Below are 25,900 nucleotides of genomic sequence, written 5' to 3'. Positions count from 1 at the left end.
TTTTTTTTTTTTTAAAGATTTTATTTATCTGACAGAGAGAGACACAGTGAGAGAGGGAACACAAGCAGGGGGAGTGGGAGAGGGAGAAGCAGGCTTCCTGCAGAGCAGAGAGCCCGATGCGGGGCTCGATCCCAGGACCCTGGGATCATGACCTGAGCCGAAGGCAGACGCTTAACGACTGAGCCACCCAGGCGCCCCTCTTCTTGGCTTGTTTTTAGTGGTTTTCTTGTCATTACATCAATGTAATGACGGCATGTGTTAGGATCCTCTGAGTGGCAAGCAACAGAGATCCTTAAAAATAAGCAGAATGGGGACACCTGCCTGGCTCAGTTGGTAGAGCATGTGATTCTTGATCTCAGGGTCATGAGTTTGAGCCCCATGTCAGGGGCAGAGTATACTTTAAAAAATAATAATAAAAAATAAGAAGAATGTATTGCCCCACAAAATTAGTAAACCCAGTGACAGAGCAAACTTTAGATGAGACCTGATAGAGTAGCTCAGCAAAGGTACCAATGATCTGGGTTTTTTTCAACTATCTTTTTTTAAAAAAAAATCATTTATTAAGTTGAGTTTTGCACCAAATAGCATTATGCTACAAAATTTATATGTATTTTCTTTTGAAACCTGTGTTGCATAATTTCTTTTTTTTTTTAAGTTTATTTATTTATTTTTTTAGTAATCTCTATACCCAACATGGGGCTTGAACTCACAACCCTGAAAATAAGAGTCACACGCTTTTCTGACTGAGCCAGCCAGGCGCCCCTCTTTTAAAGTATCTTTGTCTTCTCTAAAACTGGCTTCAAACTAAAGCTGTAGAGGCGTTCAGAACATGATACCCCAAAACATGCAGCTGCAGGGATGGAATATTTTTCATTTTACCCTTCTAGATTCTTTGGATAGTCTAACAATAAAATGACATAAGGAAGATTAACAGAAGAAAAACAAATTTAATTTTGTATGCACAGGAGTCCCATTAAAAATATGAGACCCCGGGCGCCTGGGTGGCTCAGTTGGTTAAGTGACTGCCTTCGGCTCAGGTCATGATCCTGGAGTCCCGGGATCAAGTCCCACATTGGGCTCCCTGCTCGGCAGGGAGCCTGCTTCTCCCTCTGACCCTCCCCCATCTCGTGCTCTCTCTCTGTCTCATTCTCTCTCTCAAATAAATAAATAAAATCTTTAAAAAAAAAAAAATATGAGACCCCAGGGGCACCTAGGTGGTGCAGTCAGTTAAGAGTCTGGCTCCTGGTTTCGGCTCAGGTTGTGGTCTCAGGGTCCTGAGATTAAGCCCCACTTCGGAGTCTGTTTGGGATTCTCTCTCTCTCCCTCTGCCCCTCCCCCTGTGCTCTCTAAGTAAATAAATAAATCTTTTTTAAAAAGTGAGACTCCAAAGCAGTCAGGCAGTTGAGGCTTATATGCCATCCTGAGCTAAGGAATGCAATAGGTGCCCGGGGCTTCAAAAGGGAGGAGAATGATTCACAGGAAGATAAGAAGAGCAGATGTTTGGTAATCAGGTAAGTTGGATAAAAATTTATCTCTGATAACAGCTCTCTTTCCGGGCCAGCCCCCCCCCCCCAATCTAAATTCTTGTAGGCAGCTAAGAAAGAGGTAAAAGTTTTTCTTGAGTCTGCTAGGTCTTGATTGCCTTCAGCTCAAGTAATCCACATGCCAAAGTGGCTCATTTGGAGGTGGCATATTTTACTTTCCTTCACCACTCTGTCATATTGATTGCCTTGAGCTGAAGGCACTTGAGAAGCAGCAGATGCAGGAAGGGCTCTTTGACCTCTCCTTCTACCTAAAAGCAAGTCATAAAATTTTGCATGGGAAAGGTACCCTCTCTGCACCAGGAAGAGGAGAACATCCTTACCTCAAAGACAAGAAGTCAACACCAATGTGGATCTGTACAAACCAACCTGCTAACATCACCATTGTGTCTTCCATTAGTTTCCCCTAGTCATTTCCTAGTCATTGTCCCACACTTCACTGCCCCTAGCCCCAGCCCCTTTGTCTCTTGTTACATCTCCATAACTTACTGCTTCTTGTGAACTTTTGGGTCTAATGGCTTCTTGGGGTCTTCGTCTCTTGAAGACTCCCATGTACACATGAAAATATTACATAAAATGTGTATGCTCTTCTCTTATTAATCTTCCTTATGTGAATTTAATTCTTAGGTCCAGCTACAGAACCTAAGAGGGTAGAGGGAAGTTTTCCCTCCCCTACATCTACCTCCCAGTGTGGTAACAAGATGGCTGCCAGGAGATCCAGGGCTACAAACTTCGTCTCAATTCAAAGAAGCCTCTTTCCTTGCATTTTCTGGGAAAAAGGAAGAAAACTCTTTCCCAGAAATTGTCAGCAGCTAATTGCCTCTTGTAGGTCAATTCTGGTCACATGTACATATATTCTTAAGATAATCAAAAGTCCTGGGAAATGAAATGGTTTTTGATGATTGTGTTAAACCGGATGGGTACAACCCCCAAATTTGTAGGTGGGATCCATCTCACCTAATAAACTGGCTAATTCTGATCAAGGAAATCCAGTGGACTGATGCCAATGGGAAGGAATGGGTGCTGGGCAGCAAGCAACAAGGTTCAGTTATAATAGCTTAACTTTTATAATTGTGAAATTCTTTAGACTGAATCTCTGCCTTCTTAAACATATTGGGACAAAAAAATATTGGTAGAAAGCTTTGTAAAAGTACTCCTGTTCCTATCACATGTAAATGAGGGAGTAATGCTGTCCTTGTTTTACCATATATTGCCCCTCATTTCCTCATAGAATATGCAAGTAATGAAACAAGTCTTTTTTTTTTTTTTCTTTTAAGTCATCAAATGACCCAGCTGGTCCTGTGTCCTTTTCCTCTGTTAAATCTGTTTTGATGCCATGTGGACACGCTCTTTTCACTGGTTTTCTTCTTAATTTATTTGGGGTAAACATCTCAGATCATCTCTCATTCATAAGAAAGGTTAGATGGTATCTTCACTAGTCCTAGGATGCCAAGAATTCACGATGAAGGGGAGAAATGAGTGTATGGGCATTATTGAGAAAATAGGGGTAGGTGGCTGAACGCAGAGGCACCAGGACAGCCTGGAACAGTGTTTACTGGGGGAGATCACAGATTTGGGGCAGTGGCGGGTATGTGACTCTTCTCCCCTCCAGTGCTCATTGACTTCTCAGAGCCAGATAGGAGTGCAGGAAATGAACCCTAGCCTCTGGACTTACCAGTTCTATGGCTGAGGATGCATTAGGCTCCCCTTGATATGTGACCTTGGGCTATGGTTTAAGTCTTGTGGATACAGCCCTTTGATAGGACATACCACCTCAGCCCAGTTTTACCACATCAGCATTCTGCCAGAATGTTTATTCTTTTCACTCTCAGCTTTAACCAGTTTCTGTAACCCAAACAGACTCTTTCCACAGGAAGCCAACTTCCTCCCTAGGAGGCTAGTCTATGAGGGAAGCAGTCTCCAGACAAGTTTATCCTTGCCTCTCAGTCCACCTGATTTCAAAGGATAGCTGCTATGTGTCATATTCCACTCCACCAGTGGACTTGTACCCGTACCTGTTGAACACATAAGGACTGCGAAGCTAGCATCTGGCTTTGCTGTAGAAGACACTGAAAAATGATTAGAAAGGCAAGTAGGAAAAGGAAGATCCTAACATCTGAAGTCCCCCCCAAAACCAGATCAAGGGATCCCAGAGTAGACAAGAGAAGAGGTTCTAGGCTGCTGATCAGCCATTCTACCTGTTTCTAGATATAGGAATCCAACTGCTCTACCTTGCTACCAGTGTTGAACTAAACATAATACAGTTTGGTCAGGATCCAGTCCACCCCTTGGCTGGCCAAGAACAAACAGTAAGAAACAATTCTGTCGTCAGATCCAGACGGGCTTGCTTGGACCCTAAGACTTGAGCCACTTCACTGGCTACTTGGTCTAGTGAGTGAGAGTTCCCATAGGGATATCACCAGTTAATTAACACCCCCCCACCCCCACCAACCCAGAAATGAAGCCCCACATGAAGTTGTAGTATCATGTACAAAAACCAGTTCCAGGCCTGAGGATGCTTGCAGATCCCAGGAGGGAATCCTAGAAAACTTGGGACTGGTCACCTCAGAGTGATGGAATGGTTGCCTCAGAGTGATGATCAGATGCACTAAAGGCAGCCTGGAGATGACTATCTGTCCTGATAGTTAGAACGGTCCTCAGATACATGTTCCATTCCAGGAAGTCAAAACCATTCATGGTCACTGTCAGAGGTGTTTCTGCTGGTGGGTAAAAGCTCTGAGTGTAGTCCAATAAGACCGAATCTATAGCTGTGAGTGGGGAGTGTGCAGGCCTGGAAAGAAGACAAGGTGCTCTGAAGAACCCATTAGACCCTGGGACCGGGGTCCATTCTTGGTGTTTTCACTGGTAGGCACCGGGCAGGGTGGCTCAATGAAGTATGCCAAGGGGCCAGGACAGCTGGGAGCAGACCCCTGCCCAGTGGCCAACTTTCTCCTTCCATGTGTGGGTCCAGATTGATGTCCCACCTTGGAGACCAACATCCCTTCTCTCAAATAATCAATACAGTGAGTCTTCTCTCCAAGTGTGGATTAGGCTGCACACTCAGGTACACCAGACCAAGTGCTGAGCTTGTGTGTGGAGGCATGCCAAACAGAAATGGCTGCTTTTCACATACGAGAGCCCCAGTCTGGGCAACAAGACATACATTCTGTGACAAGTGAGGCCTGGGAGAACAGCAGATTACTATCTCCCATTCAAGCTCAGGCTGGACAGGACACAGGTCACCGAGTGGAAACCGGGGTAGAACTGATGAGGGAAAAAAACATTCTAAAGCCCTGGTATATAAAGGAAGCCATTTTAGATTTAGATTTCTTTCTAAGTCAGCATGACCGTGAACTTTGTTAAAAACAAAAGCCTGACTTACACTTGGTCAAGCATGCATTGTACATCTGCTTTACAAATGAGTAGCCTAAGGGAAACATCTTGTCCTTCAGATATTGATCAATGCCCCTACTCCTTGCATCCCATGACATTAAAACTGGTGATTCCTGCCTATATGTTAATCTATAATTTTTTGAACTTTTGTAAGAATGTACTCCTGACATACTGACTTATGGTTCTTTCTGTAAAAAGTATATATAGCCCCATAAAAAGTGTTCATTCTCTGGAGCACTTTCTTCTCTCTGAAGATCGTGTTTCGTGGGCAGTTATCCTATCTGGGCTCGAATAAAACTCTGTATTTTCTTTTCATATTAGAGTTCTTTCTGGTCAGTTAATGTCAACATTTCTTGGCGTACTCAGCAGGATATCACAGAAACCCACCTGAGGCCACCTGAGGTCCTCTGAAATCCGGCACGTGGTACCAGCATGGTTCCTGTGTGCCCCTCCAGCTTCTCAGCAACCTTAGGGTAGATCAGTAAGTTCTCCTGATATCCAGACATCCTTATTTTAACTTGATGGTCTTGAGCTGTTTTTAGACTGATTTTGTTTGTACTGTTTTAGACTGATTTAGTTTGCATGATTTTCTAGCTAGGAAATTTAGGGGCGAGTAAAACTTGGGTTGGCTAATTCATATTTGGCTTTGATTTGGCAATAAAACTTCAAAGACTGGACAGTGCTGACTGGTCGGAAAATGAGAGACTGAATTATTCAGCTCCGAAGATAAAGGACACTTGCTCCTTCCAGCCAAAAGGTGTCTTCAGGTGACTGAGAACCTAGTGGAAGGGTCTGGGGTTATTCCTCAAGACAAGCAGTCCCATAGGGAATTCCATCTTCTTCACATAGTAAAGTTTGGCTCATCCAGAGATGCACACATAGGGGTTCATCATTGGGTGCTCAGAGCCCCCATGGTGATTTTAGGCTACCGGTGGGAGAAACCAAGATACCTAAGAGAGTGTTTCACACTCATAAACAGCATACTTGGATCCACTACATTTCTCTCCTCTCCCAAGAGAACCGTCCAGACTTTATACTAAAACTAAAACCAAAAGAAGACAGGGAATCATGCTTCTAAAGCCAAACATCTCCTAAACACACAACATCCACCCACAGAAGCCCCAGCAGATTTTACATATAACACATATGGAATTTCTACTTGCAAGTGTTTGACTGAATGGGAAAATTCAACAAAAGATAAACTAAGTGTTAGATGGCCAAAATGGCCAAAATTTGATTTACCAAAAATAGTTTTCTCGAAAGCACAAATGGAAACAAAGCCAGCTATAAAATTAAACAAATGGAATGGGAAGCTTATTTTAATTGGTATTTAAAACATAGCAATGATGTCTTCCTTACAGGAAACTAATTTTAAAACTTTCAGAATCCATTACTAAATTGAAGAAAACTTTGGAAACACCTGCCAGTAGCTCTTTCCCACCTTCACTCCACTCTGCTCCTTTATATCCCCTTCCTTTTTTTTTTTAAGATTTTATTTATGTATTTGACAGAGAGAGAGCAAGCACAAGCAGAAAGAGCGGCAGGCAGGGGGAGAAGCAGGTTCTCAGCTGAGCAGGGAGCCTGACGTGGGACTCGATCCCAGGACCCTGAGATCATGACATGAGCTGAAGGCTGATGCTTAACAGACTGAGCCACCCAGGTGCACCCTTTATGTCCCCTTCTTTCTGAACTCCTCTATCCTGATGTACCTGCTTTACTTCCACCTCCTTTTCCAAAGGAAGAAGCCCCCAAACTCAAGGGATTAATATGGAGAGAGAGAGTGAGCACACAGGGGGAAGGGGCAGAGGGAGAGGGAGAGAGAGAACCCCAAGCAGACTGCCCACTGAGCGTGGAGCTCTACACGGGGCTCGATCGCACAATCCCAGGACCTGGAGATCACAACCTGAGCGGAAACTAGGAGTTGGACACTTAACCATCTAAGCCTTTACAAGACTTTACAAAAGAAAGAAAAGAGAAAAGCAGTTAAAAGTTACGAATTTACAATTACAAAAGCTTAATGGTCCCACTAAGATGCCTTTCCAAAATCCCAATCAAAGGCTTAAGAAGACCCTCTCTGCTACTATTGTAAAAAAAAAAAAAAAACCTGGGCATTTCAAGCAAGACTATTACACATTTAAATGGGACATCGGGAATAATAAAATAAAAAAGAATAGGTATGCTTCCAGGGAAACAAGAGGGCATTTCTCTTCCCCCTCACTAATACCTTAGGAGAAGTCAACATCACTACTGGAGGGGAAACCTCAAGGACCCTAACAGACACTGGGGCTACCTTATCTGTTCTCAGCCTTACCTCCCCTCATATTGCCCTCTTCCTGGAGCAAAAATTCAGTTCAATGGTAGGGGTTTCAAATCTGACAATTCGAGCATTTGAATCAGAACAAGTAATTTTCCAATTATGAAATATGATGAAATCATGTCTTTTTGTGGGCCAATTTTGTGCCAAATCGTCTTACAGGGTGAGATCTTTTAGAAACACATAATGCTCAAACATTTCTCAAAAAGGTGAAATGATTTCAGATTCAGAAGACACTGATGAAGACCACAATCTGGTTTCTGAAAACTTAATTATTACAAAACAAGTAGACCAAACCACCCAACAGGAAGATACCACTGATTATTACAAATCCACCCAAAATGATGGTCTTCTTCTCCTTCTGATAGTGGAAAAATTAAATCAGCAACTCCAATTAAGGTGACTTTTGATAACCCTAAACCATTACCTAACATTTGACAATATCCACTCAAAAATCAGAACAAGTATCTCTGTAATACTCCTTGATTCATTTTGTAACAAGAGTACTTTTTATCATAATGCTACTACTATATGGTGTAATACTGGCTTTGCAATTCGAATTGCCTGATGCTAACAAAAATTATACTAATATTGATATTGATGACCAAATATTTTGGGAGATAGAAATACTACCACTACAAGATGTACTATCTATAGAAACTAACTGGCCAGAGAAATCATTATAGATAGTAACAGAAAATTTATTTACCATTTTAGCCAATCAGCCCAAACAGATCACAAAGCACAAATAACTAGATAAAGGAGACAAACAGATACTCAAACTAATTCAAAATCATCAAAATATCTGTAATGGATTTTTTGGATTCTTCTATTGTCTTTCTAATTCTGTACCTACTCCCCATTGGTTGCTTCAAATATTATTAGTTGGATTTTTATTACTATTTCTATATTTATGCTAGAAATGTGTTGCCAGGTAAACTGGGGAGATGTGACCAAAGGCTCTTGGTCTTGTCACAAGAAAGAATTCAAGGACAGTCACAACAAGGCAGAGGAGAGACACAGCAGGAAGGTATACTCTTGAGTTGTGAGAGCAGGCGAGCTCCAGAGTAAGGGAGAGAAAGCTATATGCCCTGGGGGTTGGGTTTCTATCTTTTACAGATAGTTGTTAAGTAGGGGGTGGGATATTCATTACTTAGGGTGAGGATTTCTTGGAAGCAGAGTTTAGTGCTTTTGCATTCCATATTTGGTTAGGGGTTTCCGGCCTCCTTTGTCAACCATCTTGGACCTGTCTGGTCTGATCCGGCTACTTGTGGTTTTGTTTTGGAGTGCTACCAGGACAGGCCTCTGACTTTCCCTGATAGCTGACCCTGACTTCTTTTTAGGCCTCCAGGCATCACTTGGGACCCTAATTGCCTCTACATATATTACAAAAAATGTAAAGGCAAAAAGTCACCACAAAGCATACATATAATGTTTGCATGACAATTCAATCTCACTGAAAAAATATACATCAATTGTAATATGCTATGAAAGACCACACTGTTGACCCCCCGACATAGACTCCTGGGCAACCTACATCGGGCCTAGCAGAGAAAGCAAGATAGAGTCACTCATGTCGAGTAGTGACTTAAGTCAAGCAATGATGCAAGTAACCAAGGGCATTGCAGCTAAGACCAGATATTGTTGAAACTAGCACCAGCCAAGGACACACTCAGAACTGATAAACCAAAAGAACCAAAGGAGGTCTGCAAAGCCCAGGACTGATTAAATTCCTTTAAAAAGGGATGATTTATGCAGCAAACTGTCAAACATTCTAGACACTGACCCTTTCACGTCTGACCACATCAGAAAGGCAACTGAAGGTTGTGCCCAGTTATCCCTATACATAATAGAGATCCTCTATTGCGGGACCATAATAAGCAGCAAGTGCCAACAGCCCACCCAGACCAACTGAGGCTTCATCTCAACCGTGTGCTCACAGACGGACTTGGAGTTTGGTTCGGTTAACTTCTTATCCCCCACCCCCCCAAACCCTACTTTCCCAAACCCTAATCAAGAAACTCACCTGAGGCAATTATTTGTGCAGAAAATTTGCTGAAGGGAGAACTGAGGAGCAAATCCTACATTTCCTCAGTGGGCCAGGAATCAACAATTATCGTCACAGTGACTGCTATTAATCCTGTTGTAAGACAAATCATAAGAAAATTGCCAGAATCTTTAAAAAAAAAAAAAGGGGGGCGCCTGGGTGGCTCAGTCGTTAAGAAAATTGCCAGAACCTATTTTATATGGTATATGTTTTTTTTTATATATTTACAGAATACACGCATACAGAATACATTCCTGTAAAGTTTTTCTGAAAATACATAAATACATAGAATTAAAAGATAAAGTGTCTTTTCTTTTCTCCCCTCCTCCACCCGCAGTTCCTAACCCTCACCTCTACTTCCCCCTTCAGAAGAGACTCGGGACCCTTTTTATGTAGAGCAAGAAACAAAGGCCAGGGGCACCTGGGTGGCTCAGTCGTTAAGCATCTGCCTTCAGCTCAGGTCATGATTTCAGGGTCCTGGGATCCAGCCCTGCATCGGGCTCCCTGCTCTGCGGGAAGCCTGCTTCTCCCTCTCCCGCTCCCCCTGCTTGTGTTCCCTCTCTCGCTATATCTGTGTCAAATAAATAAATAAAATCTTAAAAAAAAAAAAAGAAAAGAAAAGAAACAAAGGCCAAAGTGGTCTGACAGGTTGCGTAGAATCATTTGGATTCCTGGGTCTTTTGCACCTCAAAGATGGTCTTTGCCCTCAAATCAAAGCCCTCAGGGCACTGAAGGCTGTGTCTGGTGTGAGGATTTTTATTTATTTATAAGGAACTTGACCTGAAAGTCAGACCTTGCTAGACACAAACCTCAACACCTTGACCAATGACTCGCAATCTGTGGTGGTGGGATGGGGAGGGGGGGTCTGGTTAGGATTTTAAGTTTGTACAGATGAACTGGGATGAATTTAAAGACACTAAGGATGCCTCTTCCCTTCCCTTCTTTATTCTCTAACCCCGCTTCCCTCCCTTCTTTCTGGAAACCTTCTTCCTGGCCAATCTCTCATATTCCAGAGACTTCAATTACCACCTTCATGATGATGACTCCGAAGCTCTGCACTGTAATCCAACCTTATAGCCAACAGTGATCCTGATCTGTTTTAGCAAGAGTGGCGCCACCATCTATCCTACCGTCCAAACAGAAGCCTGAGCGTCACTCCCATCACCCTCTTCCATGTCTCCCAATCAAATCAGCTGCCAAGCCCAGAGGCTTTTTCCTCCCTGATAGCTCTTACATCTGGAGCTTCCCATCCAGTGGGCCTGCACACTGGTATCCCCTGGACTGGGTGAGGGTTACTGATGGGGCAGTGGAGGTGACAGGCAGATTCCCAGGGCCAGTGGGGAAGGTGGCATCCATCTTGTTAGTTCAGATGGAAGAATGAACACTAGAGGTTGATGTGGGAAACAAAGGCAGAAGAAAAATGATTTAAATTTCCTTACTACCTTCAGCCCATTGACAAGTCCTTGAAATAGGCAGAGACATTCCACTAGGGACTCAATTGCCTCAATGTTAATACTTTGCTAAGTGCAAAGGCAACATTAGCCCAACCCCCAGGATCCTGTAAGTCTACTTTAACACATAAAAATTCCTTTAGAAATTTCCTTTATCTCTAAACCCTCAAGATACATGTTAGCAATCATCCCCCAAGCATTTGACCCACCAATATTCATCTTAAGGGTCTCATGACTCAGGTTTTATTAGACGGTAATATATGACCTTTTCCCAAAAATAGCTAGCCCCCTCAAGGTCCTGGAAACCTTGCTTCCAAAATTCCTTAGAGACTTAGGCTATCCCTATCCCCCTCCCAACTTGAAAGTATATACTGGGCCACTCCTCATGATCCCAGGGCAGCTCTTTCAGCCCACGGGTCCCTGTGCACCACCTTTTTGACCAAAGATGTCTCAAGAATTCTTTCTTGGCCGTCGGCTTCGAACCCTAACGTCTTTCCTACATCAAGGTCACATGTCCCCAGGCCCAACCAGACATGCCGAGAAACACATAGGCCTAGGCTCAAGTGAGGGGGTTGCTTGCTTATCGTTCAAAGGAACACATAGGAGGCATGCAACCCCACTAGCTTACAAGTGGTAAAGATATGATCACCAGATATACCTAATGAAATCTCTAACATATGAAACAAAGATATTTTTCAGATTCCAAGTCTCTTGAGATGGAACAGAGCTCGTGGTCAGAGTTGAAGCCATACTAGAAGTTACTGAGTAACATCCGAGAGCATGACCTCCTGGGCCTCCAATCAACAAGCGTCCACCTTCTCAGGAGACCCCTGCCCCAAATTTTGCCTTTAAAAACCTTCACTTGTGGGGCACCTGGCTGACTTAGTCAGTAGAGCATGCAACTCTTGATCTCAGGGGTTGTAAGTTGGAGCCCCACGCTGGGTGGAGAGATTACTTAAAAAATCTTAAAAAAAAAATTAAATGAATGAATGAATAAATTAAAAACCCTCGCTTGCAGGTCATCAGGGAGTTTGGGACTTTTGAGCATTAGCTCCCTCTTTTCCTGGGTGGCACCACACCAATAAACAACCTACCTTTCTTCGCTGCAAAAGCTCGGTGTCTGTTCTCTACTGGCTTACTGTGCAATGGGTGGAGGAACCTTCCTTCACTTTCGTTACAGTGACCTCAATCTGTGAGCTCTATCCCCCAAGTACCCCAAACATATGGGATAAATATTGTCATTTTTCTATGTGCTCTGCCACTTAAAAAGACGTGTCCTCTCCTCTCTCCACCGCTATCGTGACTGTGGTCCCCACCATGTGAGGGGACCACACCAGAGCCAGAGACCTTCCCCAGACCCTGATGGCCACAGGATTAAACTTCAAAGTCACAGGCCAGTAAATTTACCCACTAACCTTTCCTGCTCATCCCCTTTCTCTCCCTACACACTCTCTTTCCCTGCTTTCTAGGTGGGCCAAACTACAGGTCCATCAATCATCCCATAAATGCAATTTCAAAATCCAAATCCAAAATAGTCGTAACAACTAAAAATTTTCTTTTCTTTTGCAGCAAATTCATTTGGTAGCAAAGCCTGACTTGAGGCTATTTATGGTCTTAATTGTCATATACAGTGTGCATATTTATGCGTTTTTCTACGGGTAAGTTGGTATTTTACAATCCCTATGTTAAAAAGAACACCACAGGATGGAAATGCAGTCATTTATACTAGGGCATGTAACCAAAGCAGGGCTTAAGAACTAAACACTTGCAACCTCCCCTAGAAATGTAGTCATGACCAGTCAGTAAGGAATTTCCTGGTCAGAAACAATAAGGTAAATTTAAAAAGAAAAAGAAGAAGAAGAAAGAAACAATAAAGTAATCTGTCACATGGGCACTCTCTATCTCCCAAAGAAAACTGAGGTAATCAACCTAAGACCCTTTTGTCCCTAAAAAAAAATGTGACCTCCCCTGAAATAATCTTTTTTTTTTTTTTTCTGTTTATGACTTCCTTATCCTGCCTTTTAAAATCCTTCCCTTTCTGTAGCCCTTTGGAGCTCCCCTCTACTTGCAAGATGGGATGCTGCTTGATTCAGGAATTGATTAATAAAGCCAATCAGATCCTTAAAATTTCAGTTGAATTTTTGTTAATACACACTAGGGATGTTACGAAAATATGGTGTAAGTACCATATCAAAAATTCCAAATCCTAAAATCAAAAATCCAGAATTCTGAAACACAGCTCACCTTAAGGATTTTGAGTACATGGGTGTGGGCCTGTACCAGATATTAGAACTGGTTGGGGCCCAGAATCCCCTTTTTATCTGGTTAACTGATCAGCTGCTATTGCTGCAGAACAAACCACCCTAAAGCTTAGTGGGTTGAAACAACAATCATTTCTTTAGCTCACACATCTGCAGTTTGGTCAGGTTTCAGCAGAGAGCTTGCCTCTGCTCTAGACAGCATCAGCTCGGGTGGCGGGCATGGGGACTGGGAGACCCATTTCCAGGATGGCAAGTGGGGCTGGTGGCTGGCTGGGAACTCAGCTGAGACTGAGGGGTGGGGGGGCCCTCAGCACCTTTCCACAGGAGCCTCTCCACCCAGCCTTCTCCACGGACTGCACTGCACAGGCTTCCTCACAGCATGGCAGTTGGGTTTTAAGAGAGAGTGTCTGAGGGACAGGAAGTAGAAGCTACTCATTTCCAAAGCTGTGCCCAGAAACTGGCCCAGCATCACTGCCACCATATTCTAGTGATCAAGGAATATACGGTATGTGCTGGCTGGCTGGTTTGCATACCCTGAGTGCCCCTGTTAATCACTGTCTTGCAAATGTATGGATCCCGTCCTTCCTCTATATTCCCATGAAGCAGGATATATAGAAAAACATGTTGTTCAGCGTTCAAGGTCAGGGACTCCAGGGGTGGCCAACCTGGAGCGTCTTCTTTACAACAAAGAATGTCCGCATGGCAGGGCCTTGATCTCCTTGGAGCGCTGGTCATGCAAGGAGGAAGCAGCCACAGGTAGTTGCAGGGCCAGTTGCTGCACTATAAAATTTGCTGCGTGTAGACCCAGCAACGGATGTTGGGTCCAGTTTGCTGCTTCCGGACCCCCTTGTCCATAAGTACCCCCAATAAACCTCTGTCTCGATCACCATCTCCAGGACATTTCTTCGGTCTTGCTGAGTCCTCACCCACCCTTGGTTTAGTGTCTACAGGGGGTGCTTCAGGGGAGGAGGGTCACAGAATTTTGAAACCTTGCTTGAAATGGCCACACTACCCCTCCTCATTCTTCAATGAGCAGCTCCAATATCATCATGTCTGAGACATCGAACAGAGCACCCCTCCTTTGTATTTGCCTACAGTGTTCAGAGAATTTTCTTTTTTACATCAACTTTAATGAGGTATAACTTACATACAATAAAATTCCCCTATTGTAAGTCTACAGTTTGATGGGTTTGACAAATTGTATACAGCTGCGTAATCACTACCACAATCAAGATATAGAATATTTCCATTACCCTAAAAAGTCCTCTAGAGCCCTACAGATTTCTTAAAGAGCTCTATTGAGGTTCTCCTTGCTGTTTGTTTGCTTGCTTGTTTGTTTCCGGTTAGGAAAGGGGGAAGTGAGTGTTAAAGAAAAACTGATTAGAAACGACTCTTCTGAATCACAGAAGTAGATGTAACCACGTATTTGTCAGCTACGGCTAACCACAAAGGTTTGGTAGTTCTGAGCGTTGCTATACTTGGCCTCAATAAGGAAGTTGGGTAAAGTGAGCAAAGACAAATGAGCCCCACCTCTGCGGGCACAGCGCAAGTCAGATCTAATCTCTGCTTAAGGTACTCCGATGGTTTCCCATTACCTTTAAAATAAAATCTACTCACCTTGTCCCCAATTATACCACTGTGATCTGGCCTGTAGGTCACATGGCCTTCTTCCGGGTCCTCTAAATGCACCACATTCCTACCCCTGGGCCTTTGCATTAGTTGTTACCCCTTCTTGCCAATCAGATACCTCTTTGAATGTTACTTCCTCAGAGAGGCTGTCCCCGAATTCCTGATCTAAATACATTCCCTTGCATATCAAGATATAATATTGGGCGCCTGGGTGGCTCAGTTGGTTAAGCGACTGCCTTCGGCTCAGGTCATGATCCTGGAGTCCCGGGATCGAGTCCCGCATCGGGCTCCCTGCTCAGCAGGGAGTCTGCTTTGCCCTCTGACCCTATCCCCTCTCATGTGTTCTCTCTCTCTCATTCTCTCTCTCTCAAATAAATAAATAAAATCTTTAAAAAAAAATAAAAAAAAGATATAATATTAAACCAAAGACTCCATATTTGAACAGGGAATATAGAAAGATCTAGATTTCATATCTTCTATCTAAAGTGTTCCTCTACTGTGTGTTTTGGCTGTGAGCTCGTTATCTTAGGGATAAGGACCCCTGGTGGCACTCTATTAGTGAAACTGAACTTGTGACATATCCTGTGATCATAGCATCGATCAGACTATGTTAAAATTATTGAGGGGCGCCTGGGTGGCTCAGATGGTTAAGCGTCTGCCATCGGCTCAGGTCATGACCTCAGGGTCCTGGGATCGAGCCCTGCCTCAGGCTCCCTGCTCAGAGGGAAGCCTGCTTCTCCCTCTGCCTCTGCCCCTCCCCCTGCTTGTGCTCTGTCTCTCTCTCTCTCTCAGATGAATAAATGAAATCTTTAAAAAAAATTATTGATTTACTTGTCCACCTTAACTTCAGAAATAACCTCGAGGACATGGACTGGGTCCTGCTCACTGCTACCAGGCATACCATAGATTGCTCATTAAATATGTGTTGAGTGACTGAAGGAATAAATGAATAAAAAACCTGTAATTCCAGATCTGTCCAGTACAGTGTGAGAAGCCACTGTCACTGGTTGAGACTTTGAGTTATGTCCTAACAAGAACATTTACAGTTCTCCTGGCCTCCTACTCTAGTTGCTACATGGTTATTTTATGCATCAGTTTGACTGGGCTGAGGATGCCCAGATAGCTGGTAAGATATTATATATATATTTTTTGTCTCCTAATAACCAATCTGTGGCCCCTTGTTCAGATATCTACACATACACAATACCACCAAGCTCCTTTGCAAAGTGGTTGTACCATTTTTGCATTCCCACTAGCAGTGTATAAGAATCCAGTTGCCGTATATCCTCACTAACACTTGGTATGGTGAGTCTTTCAAATTTTTGCCATTCTATAGGCAAAGTACAATGTACATCTGATCATGGTTTTATGTGGCATTTCCAATTATGTTGAGTGCTTTTACATGTTTTCATAGGTCATCCCTATGTATAGATGAAGTATAACAAGTTAATTTCAATCCAAAGACAAAAAACCCACAAAAGAACACAAGCTTTTGAGAGAACAAGGAACTCTCATGCACTCTGAGTAGGAATGTAAAATAGTGCATCCACTATGGAAAACAGTACAGAGGTTCCTCAAAAAAACTAAAAACCAGAACTACCAGTTCTGGCCTCCTGAACTGTGAGAGAATAAATTTGTTGGTTAGCCACCCAGTTTGTGGTACTCATTAGGGCAGCTCTGGGAAACTAATCTACCAGCCAATGCAAACATGAGCAAGTGAGTGATTAGCTTTTGTTGCTGACATCACTGAGATGTTGGTGTCATGTTTTAAGTTCTTAAAAGTTAACGTGTACATTATAGGAAACTGAAAAACACAGGAAAGAAAGTGCACAAACCCCATCCACAATCGTAAGCACTTGAGACTCTGATGTGTCCTGTAGGTCCTACGTGTGTATACACAGAACTAAGCAAATGTTTTTATGTGGTTAAGATTATACAGTATATATCATGCATTTTCACACATCATGATCATGAATATTTACCAATACCAAGTCCAAAAGCCATGAGTATTTTGATAGCCAATGGTATACTACACCAACTGAATCAGAAAAAAAAAGAAAGAGGGGAGACTGGGTGGCTCAGCTGGTTAAGCCTCCAACTCTTGATCTCAACTCAGGTCTTGATCTCAGGGTCATGAGTTCAAGCCCTGCATTGGGCTCCACTCTGGGCATGGAGCCTACTTTAAAAAGAAGTAAAAAAGAAAGAATTACTGATTTTCTTGGTGTAATGGCTAATTTTATGTGTTAACTTGACCGGTAATAGGGTGCCCAGATTAAACATTATTTCTAGGTGTTTACAGAACCAATTCCAATCATTCAAACAATCAATCAGTCCTGGTTCTGTTCCTCTGGAGTAATACTACTACTAATAGTAGTAATTAGTAATTTCCTAATACACTTGGGAACAAAAATGTCATTTAAAAAAAAAAAAGTCAACAGGCCTCTATTCTCCAAAAAAGACATACAGATGGCTAACAGACACATGAAAAGATGCTCATCATCATTTATCATCAGGGAAATGCAAATAAAAACTACAATTCGATATCACCTCACACCTGTCAGAATGGCTAAAATCAACAACACAAGAAACAACAGGTGTCGGTGAGGATGTGGAGAAAAAGGAACCTTCTTGCACTATTGGTGGGAGTGCAAACTGGTGCAGCTACTGTGGAAAACAGTATGGAGGGTCCTCAAAAAGTTAAAAATAGAACTACCCTATGATCCAGCAATCACACTCCTGGGTATTTAGCCAAAGAATACAAGAACACTCATTTAAAGGGATCCATGCACCCCTATGTTTATAGCAGCATTATTTACAATAGTCAAGATATAGAAGCAGCCCAAGTGTCCATCGACTAATGAATAAAGAAGATGTGGTATAAATATACAATGGAATATTATTCGGCCATAAAAAAGGATGAGATCTTGCCATTTGCAACAACATGGATGGAACTAGAAAGTATAATGCTAAGTGAAATAAGTCAGTCAGAAAAAGACAAATACCACATGATTTCACTCATATGTGGAATTTAAGAAACAAAACAAATGAGCAAAGGGGAAAAAGAGAGAGACAAAACAAGAAACAGACTCAACTATAGAGAACAAACTGAGGGTCACCAGAGGAGAGGTGGGTGGGGGTATGAGTGAAATAGGTGATGGGGATGAAGGAGCACACTTGTTGTGATGAGCACTGAGAAATGTATGGAACCGTTGAATCACTATATTGTATTAAAATAAAAACTTTAAAAAATGGGAACAGGTCCCTAGGTAAGGATATTAACAGAATTACAACGAAAATACTGCATTCCCTATGCTCAATATTAAGTGAGATGTAAAACAATAAAGTACAATGATTTTAAGGGAATTAATTATCAGATATTTTATTAAAATATTATCAAGAAGGTATTTTTCTGTTGAATTAATTAACAGTATAGTCCTACATATAGCTAAAAGAGTTATACACATGTACTAATGTTATCATCAAAGTGTAAACATGATGAATCTATACGCCTACATCCCTCCCCGCCACTGACCTAATGTACAAGTCCTGGTAGTCACTGCCTAGAGGTGGCTCCACAATACCATGTCCAAGATGCTTCTTTTCTAGTAATTATTTTTTAAAGATATTTACAAGTCTATTAATTCACTAGCTTTACTTTTTATCATACATTGTCACCTTGCGACATCCAAAAAGCTTCCAAGTTGCAAAATTAAGACTGAGCTTTGTCCCCAATAAATGCTGACACTTCATAAAAAATACACACACAGAATGATGGACATAATCCAGAACTGTCCTCCAGATGTGGAGACAGTAGCAAAGCGCCCCTCTATGCACCTTTCCTCTTCGCCCTCTTCCACCACTGCAATGACTCAAGTACAGAAACTCATCTAGCGCCAAGGGGTGGATTAACCCAAAATCCAACTTACTAACTCCATTTTTGTCACACACTTTCTTTGACATCTAGAAAGACGAGACACTGTAAAATTTGAACATGTTGATCCTTTACATACACTATGTACACGGCAAATTAAAACAGAATGCACAGAACACAAGAGGATGATGGTTCCTCTGGTCTAACTATAAGCAGACTAGCATCGAGCTCTTGGCACTTTCTTCTCTTCCCTCTTCCCTGAACCAGCACGAACACAATGTGTTCTGCTCAGAGAGGTAGTCTGACCGTTCCATTTCTAAAATACACCATTTCATGTGAATTTTAACAAAAGGATATTTATAAAATGTGTTATTTCACTACCTCTGCTTTTAACATACTTTACGTACTTTTAACCACCTAGAAAACCTACTTGTTTCAAATAAGGACTTAAATTTGTCCACTGTGTATACAGTAGTGTTGGATAAACTACACTCCTGTGACAATGGTTATATCTGAAGGTGACTTCTGATTAGGAATGTTATGGTCTGGAACCTTTGATTCCTTTTCTCCAAAAACAACCCACTGAATGAGATGTGGTTTTACAGTTTCACTCCCAAAATCATTTCAGAAGACAGTCTTTCTATGGACTCCTAACAACACAAAGTGAATAAAATGTGTTAGGTTACTAACTCTACTGTTGTCACTGTTGGGGAAACAGAATTACAAAATCTCCTCCCAACCCAGAAATCCTTTCCACAAAAGTTTTAGAGAAAGAAAAGAGCTTTTTTTTTTTTTCTAATTTTTTTTACAATAGTCAAGATATAGAAGCTAATTTATTAAGAAGATTTTATTTATTTATTTGACAGAGAGAGACACAGAAAGAGAGGGAACACAAGCAGGGGAAGCGGGAGAGGGAGAAGCAGGCTTCCTGCCGAGCAGGGAGCCCGATGCGGGGCCCGAAGCGGGGCTCGATCCCAGGACCCTGGGATCATGACCTGAGCCGAAGGCAGACGCTTAACTGACTGAGCCACCCAGGTGCCCCAGAAAAGAGCTTTATGACTGAATAAGGATTAACCCTGACTGAATAAGGATTAACCCAGGATGTGATGCCCGTCACAGACAATCCACAGAGAGCCTGAAAAGACAGGAAGAAATCCTACTCTATCTTCCTGGCATTCCTTCTCGCACGGAGCAAATACAACTCATGACTTATATGTTCTAAAGATAAAAGATAAGTAAGAGGACCTGACAGCACCATTTGTCACACATAGTCCATCCTAGATTCACCTGGTAATTGAGGTGGCCATCTGTGTGTGCTAATTGCTTTATCCAGAGGAAAAATAAACTTATTTTGAGCATTTATGACAGAAGGTAGCTTTGCAACTTGGTAGGCGCCCACTGAAGCTAGGCTCCTACCCTCCCACAGAAACTGGGAGATATGGTGTGAGATCATAGAAAATATATATATATATATACTGGTCTCTGCTCCCAGTTCCTGGTACAGAGCTCCTAAAACCTTTTTGTTTCTTAAGTGATAAGGACACTAGGAACATCTCTTGTTCTAAGATTTGTCTTTAACCCTGTCCTTGACACAGAGCTCCTAAAACCCTTGTAAATTCCTAAATGACTCTGGGTGACCTCCTGGATGGCTCCTGCATGGGGCTGGTCACCAGAAAGATGAAGCCAAGATCAGAATCTTGGAAGTCTCAGCCCTATCCCCTATCCTCCAGAGAGGGAAGGGGGGTAGAAATGGAGTTAATCCTTGATCATGCCTATGTGAGGCAGCCTCCATGAGATCCCACTAGTGTAGAATTTGGGGAACTTCCAGTTTGGTGAACATATCCACTTACTGGGGGGATAAATGCAACCCAACTCCATGGAGGCAGAAGCCCCAGCTCTTGGGACCCTCCCAGATCTGGCCCTATGTGTTTCTTCACCTAGCTATTCATCTGTATCCTTTATTATATCCTTCAATAAACGGGTAAACAGAAGTACAGTAATCTCCCCTTATCTGCAGGATATATGGGTGCTTGAAACCCAGAGAGTACCGAACCTTAAATATACTATGCTTTTTCCTATACATACATACTTACTATAAAGTTTAATTTCTATATTGGGCACAGGAAGAGATTAACAACAGTAACCAGTAATATCATAGGACAGTTTTACCAATAACAGTAATAAGTTATGTGAATGTGGTCTCTCTCTCACAATATCTTAATGCACTATACTCAGCCTTTTTCTAGTGATGATGTGAAAGGATAAAATGCCTACGGGAGGAAATGAGGTGAGGGGAATGGCTGTGGACACTGTGATGTCACCTTCGGCTATGACTGAGCTTCTGATGAACCCTCAGAAGAAGGATCATCTGCTTCCCTACAGGGGTTGACCATGGGTCACTGAAACTGCTGAAGATGAGGGGAGGATTACTGAAAATGCTTCCCTGAATTCTGTGAGCTATTCTGGCAAGTATTGGAACCCGAGGCGGAGGAGGTCACAGGAACCTCCAATTTGTGGCCAACTCACACAGAAGTCGTGAGTCACCTGGGGACCTAGCACTTGCAATTGGCATCTTAACTCCGGGGCAGTCTCCAGAGGACTGAACCCTTCACCATGGGATCTGATGCTAACTCCAGGTAGACAGTGTCAGAACAGAGTTGAATTGTAGGACACTCAACTGGTGTTGCAGAATTGCTTGGTGTGTGTGTGAGGGGGGGACCCACAATTTGGTGACCAGAAGTGTCATAAATGAAGAGTTCTGTGTGAAAGTAAAGGAAAAGGATGTAGCGGGAGAGCTGGAAGGTTTTCTGATACATTGGGGCTACCGCCCTTGAAGGTTACATTTCAGAGATGGTTCCCAGGCCCTTGAGGAAGATATTCCTGGATGTACACACAGTACAGCAAACTTAAATGGAACATACACAACACACTGGGCAACGTGTAACATGAAATCTTCTAGTACATGCCAGCTAAACACCTCATGCAATTTCTTCTCTCCCACGACCTTCAACCCAATAAACAAGTACAAAGAATCTACTGTTCACAGAGGTAGTTTAACAATCCCATTTGCGAAGATGATATTTCCCATCAATTTTTAAAAACTGTTTATTGTGGTAAAATATACATGACATAAAATTTACCACGTCTTAAAAAAAAGGCTGGGGGTGCCCAGCTGACTCAGTCAGTGGAGCATGCAACTCTTGATCTCAGGGTCGTAAGTTTGAGCCCCACACTGGGTATATAGATTACTTAAAAATAAAATCTTTTAAAAAAAATTTACTGTGTAAACATTTTTAATTCTCCAGTCCAGTAGCCTAAGGTGAATTCACATTCTTGTGCAACCATCACCACCATCCATTTCCAGAACTTTTTACCATCCCAAACTGAAATGCTGTACCCATTAAGCAAGAATTCCCAGTAGCACACTCCCCTCAGCCCCTGATAACCTCCATTCTACCTTCTGTCTCTATGAATCTGATTATTTGAAGTACCTCATACAAGTAGAATCATCTAATATTCCCATCAATTTTTTTTTAAAGATTTTATTTATTTATTCATTAGAGACACAGAGAGAGAGGCAGAGGGAGAAGCAGGCTCCCAAGGAGCAGGGAGCCCGATGCGGGACTCGATCCCAGGACCCTGAGATCATGACCTGAGCCGAAGGCAGACGCTTAACCATCTGAGCCACCCAGGTGCCCCCCATCAATTTTTAAAAGCTACTTATGGGGGGGGAAGCTATTTATAGGGGCTCCTGGGTGGCTCAGTTGGTGAAGCATCTGACTCTTGATTTTGGCTCAGGTCTTGATCTCAGGGCTGTGAGTTCAAGCCCTGAGTTGGGTCCCACACTGGGCATGGAGCCTACTTAAAAAATAAAATAGGGCGCCTGGGTGGCTCAGTTGGTTAAGCGACTGCCTTCGGCTCAGGTCATGATCCTGGAGTCCCGGGATCGAGTCCCGCATCGGGCTCCCTGCTCAGTGGGAAGCCTGCTTCTCCCTCTGACCCTCCCCACTCTCATGTGCTCTCTCTCATTCTCTCTGTCTCAAATAAATAAATAAAATCTTTTAAAAAATAAATAAATAAATAAATAAAATAAAATAAATTTTGGGGTGCCTGGGTGGCTCAGTCGGTTAAGCATCTGCCTTTGGCTCAGGTCATGATTTCAGGGTCCTGGAATCAAGCCCTGCATTGAGATCCCTGCTCAGTGGGAAGCCTGCTTCTCCCTCTTCCTATGCAGCTCCCCCTGCTTGTGCACATTCTCTCTCTCTCAAATAAATAAATAAATCTTAAAAATAAAATAAATTTTTAAAAAATCTATTTACAAAATATTATTCTACTACTTCTAATTTTAGATAAAGCACTTCTAAACATCCGAAAGACTAGATACTTCAAATAAGAACTTAATTATACATGATATATACATAGTACTATTAAATAAAAGTGCACCCACATAGAAATGGTTACAACTGAGGTATCTTCTAAATACGACCATTTGGGCCTTGAACCTCCTGACTTCCTTCTCTCCACTTCAATCCAGTGGACAAGTACAAGCTTAGAGGTGGTTGAACGTATTCATATCCAAAAGTTATTTACAGAAGGTAGGCTTTCCTATAAATTTCAACACAAACTGTACAAAATGTGCTAATTTTACTAAGTCTACTTTGTCATACATTGGTAACCTCTTTATATCTGAAGACTAGATGGCACAAAATTAGGACTCATTTGTCTATTATACATACAATGTAGACAGCAAAACAAGATGCATATGACATATAAAAAAAAGTTTTGTCTGAAACTATCCAAATATGGACACATTAGTATATTACTTTTCATATTTCTTTCCCTCCTCAAAACTATTAAACAAGTATAGACAGTAATATACTATTCACAGAGGTAGTTGGGCAATTAAATTTCTAAAAGACAATATTTCCTATGAATTTTAGCACAAAGATATTTACAGAGTGATATTTCACTACTTCTACTTTAAGCATATGGCATTGGACACTGCAAAACATCTACACAGACTAGCTGTTTCAAATAAGGATGACATTTGGCTACTATATAGAGCAGTTCTGAGTAAAGTGCACACATATAACTACCTTTATAATCTGAAAGTATCTTCTAGGTTCTGACCTAGAGCCCTTTCTTTTTCTCCCTCTCCCCACCCACCCAGTGTATGGTAAATGCTAGATGGCTGGTTTGTGCAAGCACACCCTGGACGCCCCTGTCAATCACTGTCTTGAGAATGTAAGGATCCTGTGCTCTGTCTATATTCCCATCAAGCAGAATATGTAGAAGAACGTGTCATTCAGGGTTCAAGGTCAGGGGCTCTGGGGGTAGCCAACCCAGATCATCTCCTTTGTAACAAAGAATGCCCAGATGGCAGGCCTTGATCTCACTGGAACGCTGGCCCTGGCCGTGCAGAGGGAAGAGGTTACAGATAACTTACGAGGCTAGTTGCTACACTATAAAATTTGCTGCAGGTAGATCCCAGCAGCATATGTTTTTTTCAGTCTGCCACCCCTTAATTCCCTGTATGTAAGTTCCCCCTATAAACCTATGTCTTCATTGCTGTCTCCAGGTCACTTCTTAGGTCTTGCTGGGCCATCATCCACCCTTGACTTAGAGTCCACTGGAGTGTGGCTTTAAGTGGGCTATAATGCTCAAATTCTCAGCAGACAATCTTTCCTAGGAATTTTAACACAAAGCATACAAAATGTATTCATCTAACATCTATACTCTTGTCATAAACTGCCAACCTCTTTAACATCCACAAAGACTAGATGCTGTAAATGAGGACTCGTTTGTCCATTATATGCACTGTTACATACACAGCAATGCAGAACATAATGTATGAACCAGAGGCATCATGGTTAATCTTGCCTGAGTATAAACAGACTTGCATGGAGGCTTTTACATTTGCTTCTCCTCTCTCCTCCACCAAACCAGTGCACAAACACAATGTGTACTCAAGGAAGTGGTTTGGCCATTCCAAAATAAACAAGCAATATATCTTATTGTTAACCCTAACAAAAAACCAGCCAGTTTTTGTTTGTTCGTTTGTTTTTTTACCAGCAAAACGGGTTTATTCAGGAATAGCAAAAAATTGCAATCCAGGACATGCAAGCTACAGCAAAACCATAGGCAAGTCTGACAAAACAGAGAGAGGAACTTTATTCTCTGGAGAAGAAAGGGCATTTGGGAGGGGTTGTTTTGAAAAAAGCCCATTGGAGAGAAGCAAGAGCTCAGGGTGAGGACACTTTCTCATTGGTTGAGTGGCTGTGGTAGTCTATTTCCTATAGGAGAAGCAATTATGTCTTTTCCTGTTGGGGCCTCTAACTGATGATTCTTTCCCGTTGACAATTCTTCTGTTGGGGTCTATAATTGACAATTCTTCCTGTAATTGACCTGGAGTGATACTGAAGCCAACATCCATCTTGTTAGTTCAGATGAAAGAATGAACACCAGAGGTTATATTGTCCCCAGGCATAGCTAGACTAGCCAAGGAATATGTAGGCCTAGCTTAATGAGGCAGGAATGCTTACTTAGGATTCAAAGGAACACGAAGGAATGCAACCCCCTAGCTTATGCATGTATCAGTAGTTAATCAGTACTACCCTAAGATATGACCACATATAGCTAACGAAATCTCTAATCTAAAGGGCAAAGATATTTTTCAGATTCCAAGCCTCTTTTTCTAAAAACCTTTTTATAATTTTGAGAGAGAAAGTGCAGGAGGGGTGGGAAGGGGCAGAGGGAGAGGGAGAGAATCTTAAGCAGGCTCTGCACTGAGTGTAGAGCACAACTCGGGGCTTAATCTCAAGATCCTGAGATCACGACCTGAGCTGAAATCAAGTGTCAGACGTTTGACTGAGCCACTCAAGTGCCCCCAAATTCCAAGCTTCTTGAGATGGAACAGACCTCTCCGTGACGAGATGAAGTGGCACCAGGAGTTACTAAGCAACATCTATTTACATGACTTCATGAGCTTCCAGTCAACGTGGGCCTCAAACTATGCCTTTAAAATCCTCACTTACAAACCATTAGGAAGTTCAGGGCTTTGAGCACTAAATCCCCATTCTTCTGGGTGGCGCCACACCAATAAATAGCTTTCCTTCACTGCCAAAACTCAGTGTCGGTTTGGTTTTTTTATTGGCTTGTGGTGCATCAGGTGGATGAACCCTCCTTTTGTTCAGTTAGGGTATGAGCTCCCCTGTCTAGCTTCTTGCCTCCCTTTTAGTGAGGTTTCATTTTATCTTCATATTATAAATTTGAACCAAAAAATTTTACATAATGAATTACTGCACAGACTTTAGTCTTAACATGTATCAGGCACTTCCGGACATCTAGAAAGAAATTCCAAAAAAAAGTACTTAGCACTGTCAACTGTATACAG

This window comes from Leptonychotes weddellii, chromosome 5 (assembly GCF_054177405.1).
Source record: "Leptonychotes weddellii isolate Sample4059 chromosome 5, ASM5417740v2, whole genome shotgun sequence".
In the NCBI taxonomy this organism is placed as follows: Eukaryota; Metazoa; Chordata; class Mammalia; order Carnivora; family Phocidae; genus Leptonychotes; species Leptonychotes weddellii.
The sequence above is the reverse complement of the archived record's forward strand: the minus strand, read 5'-3'. Positions refer to the sequence as shown.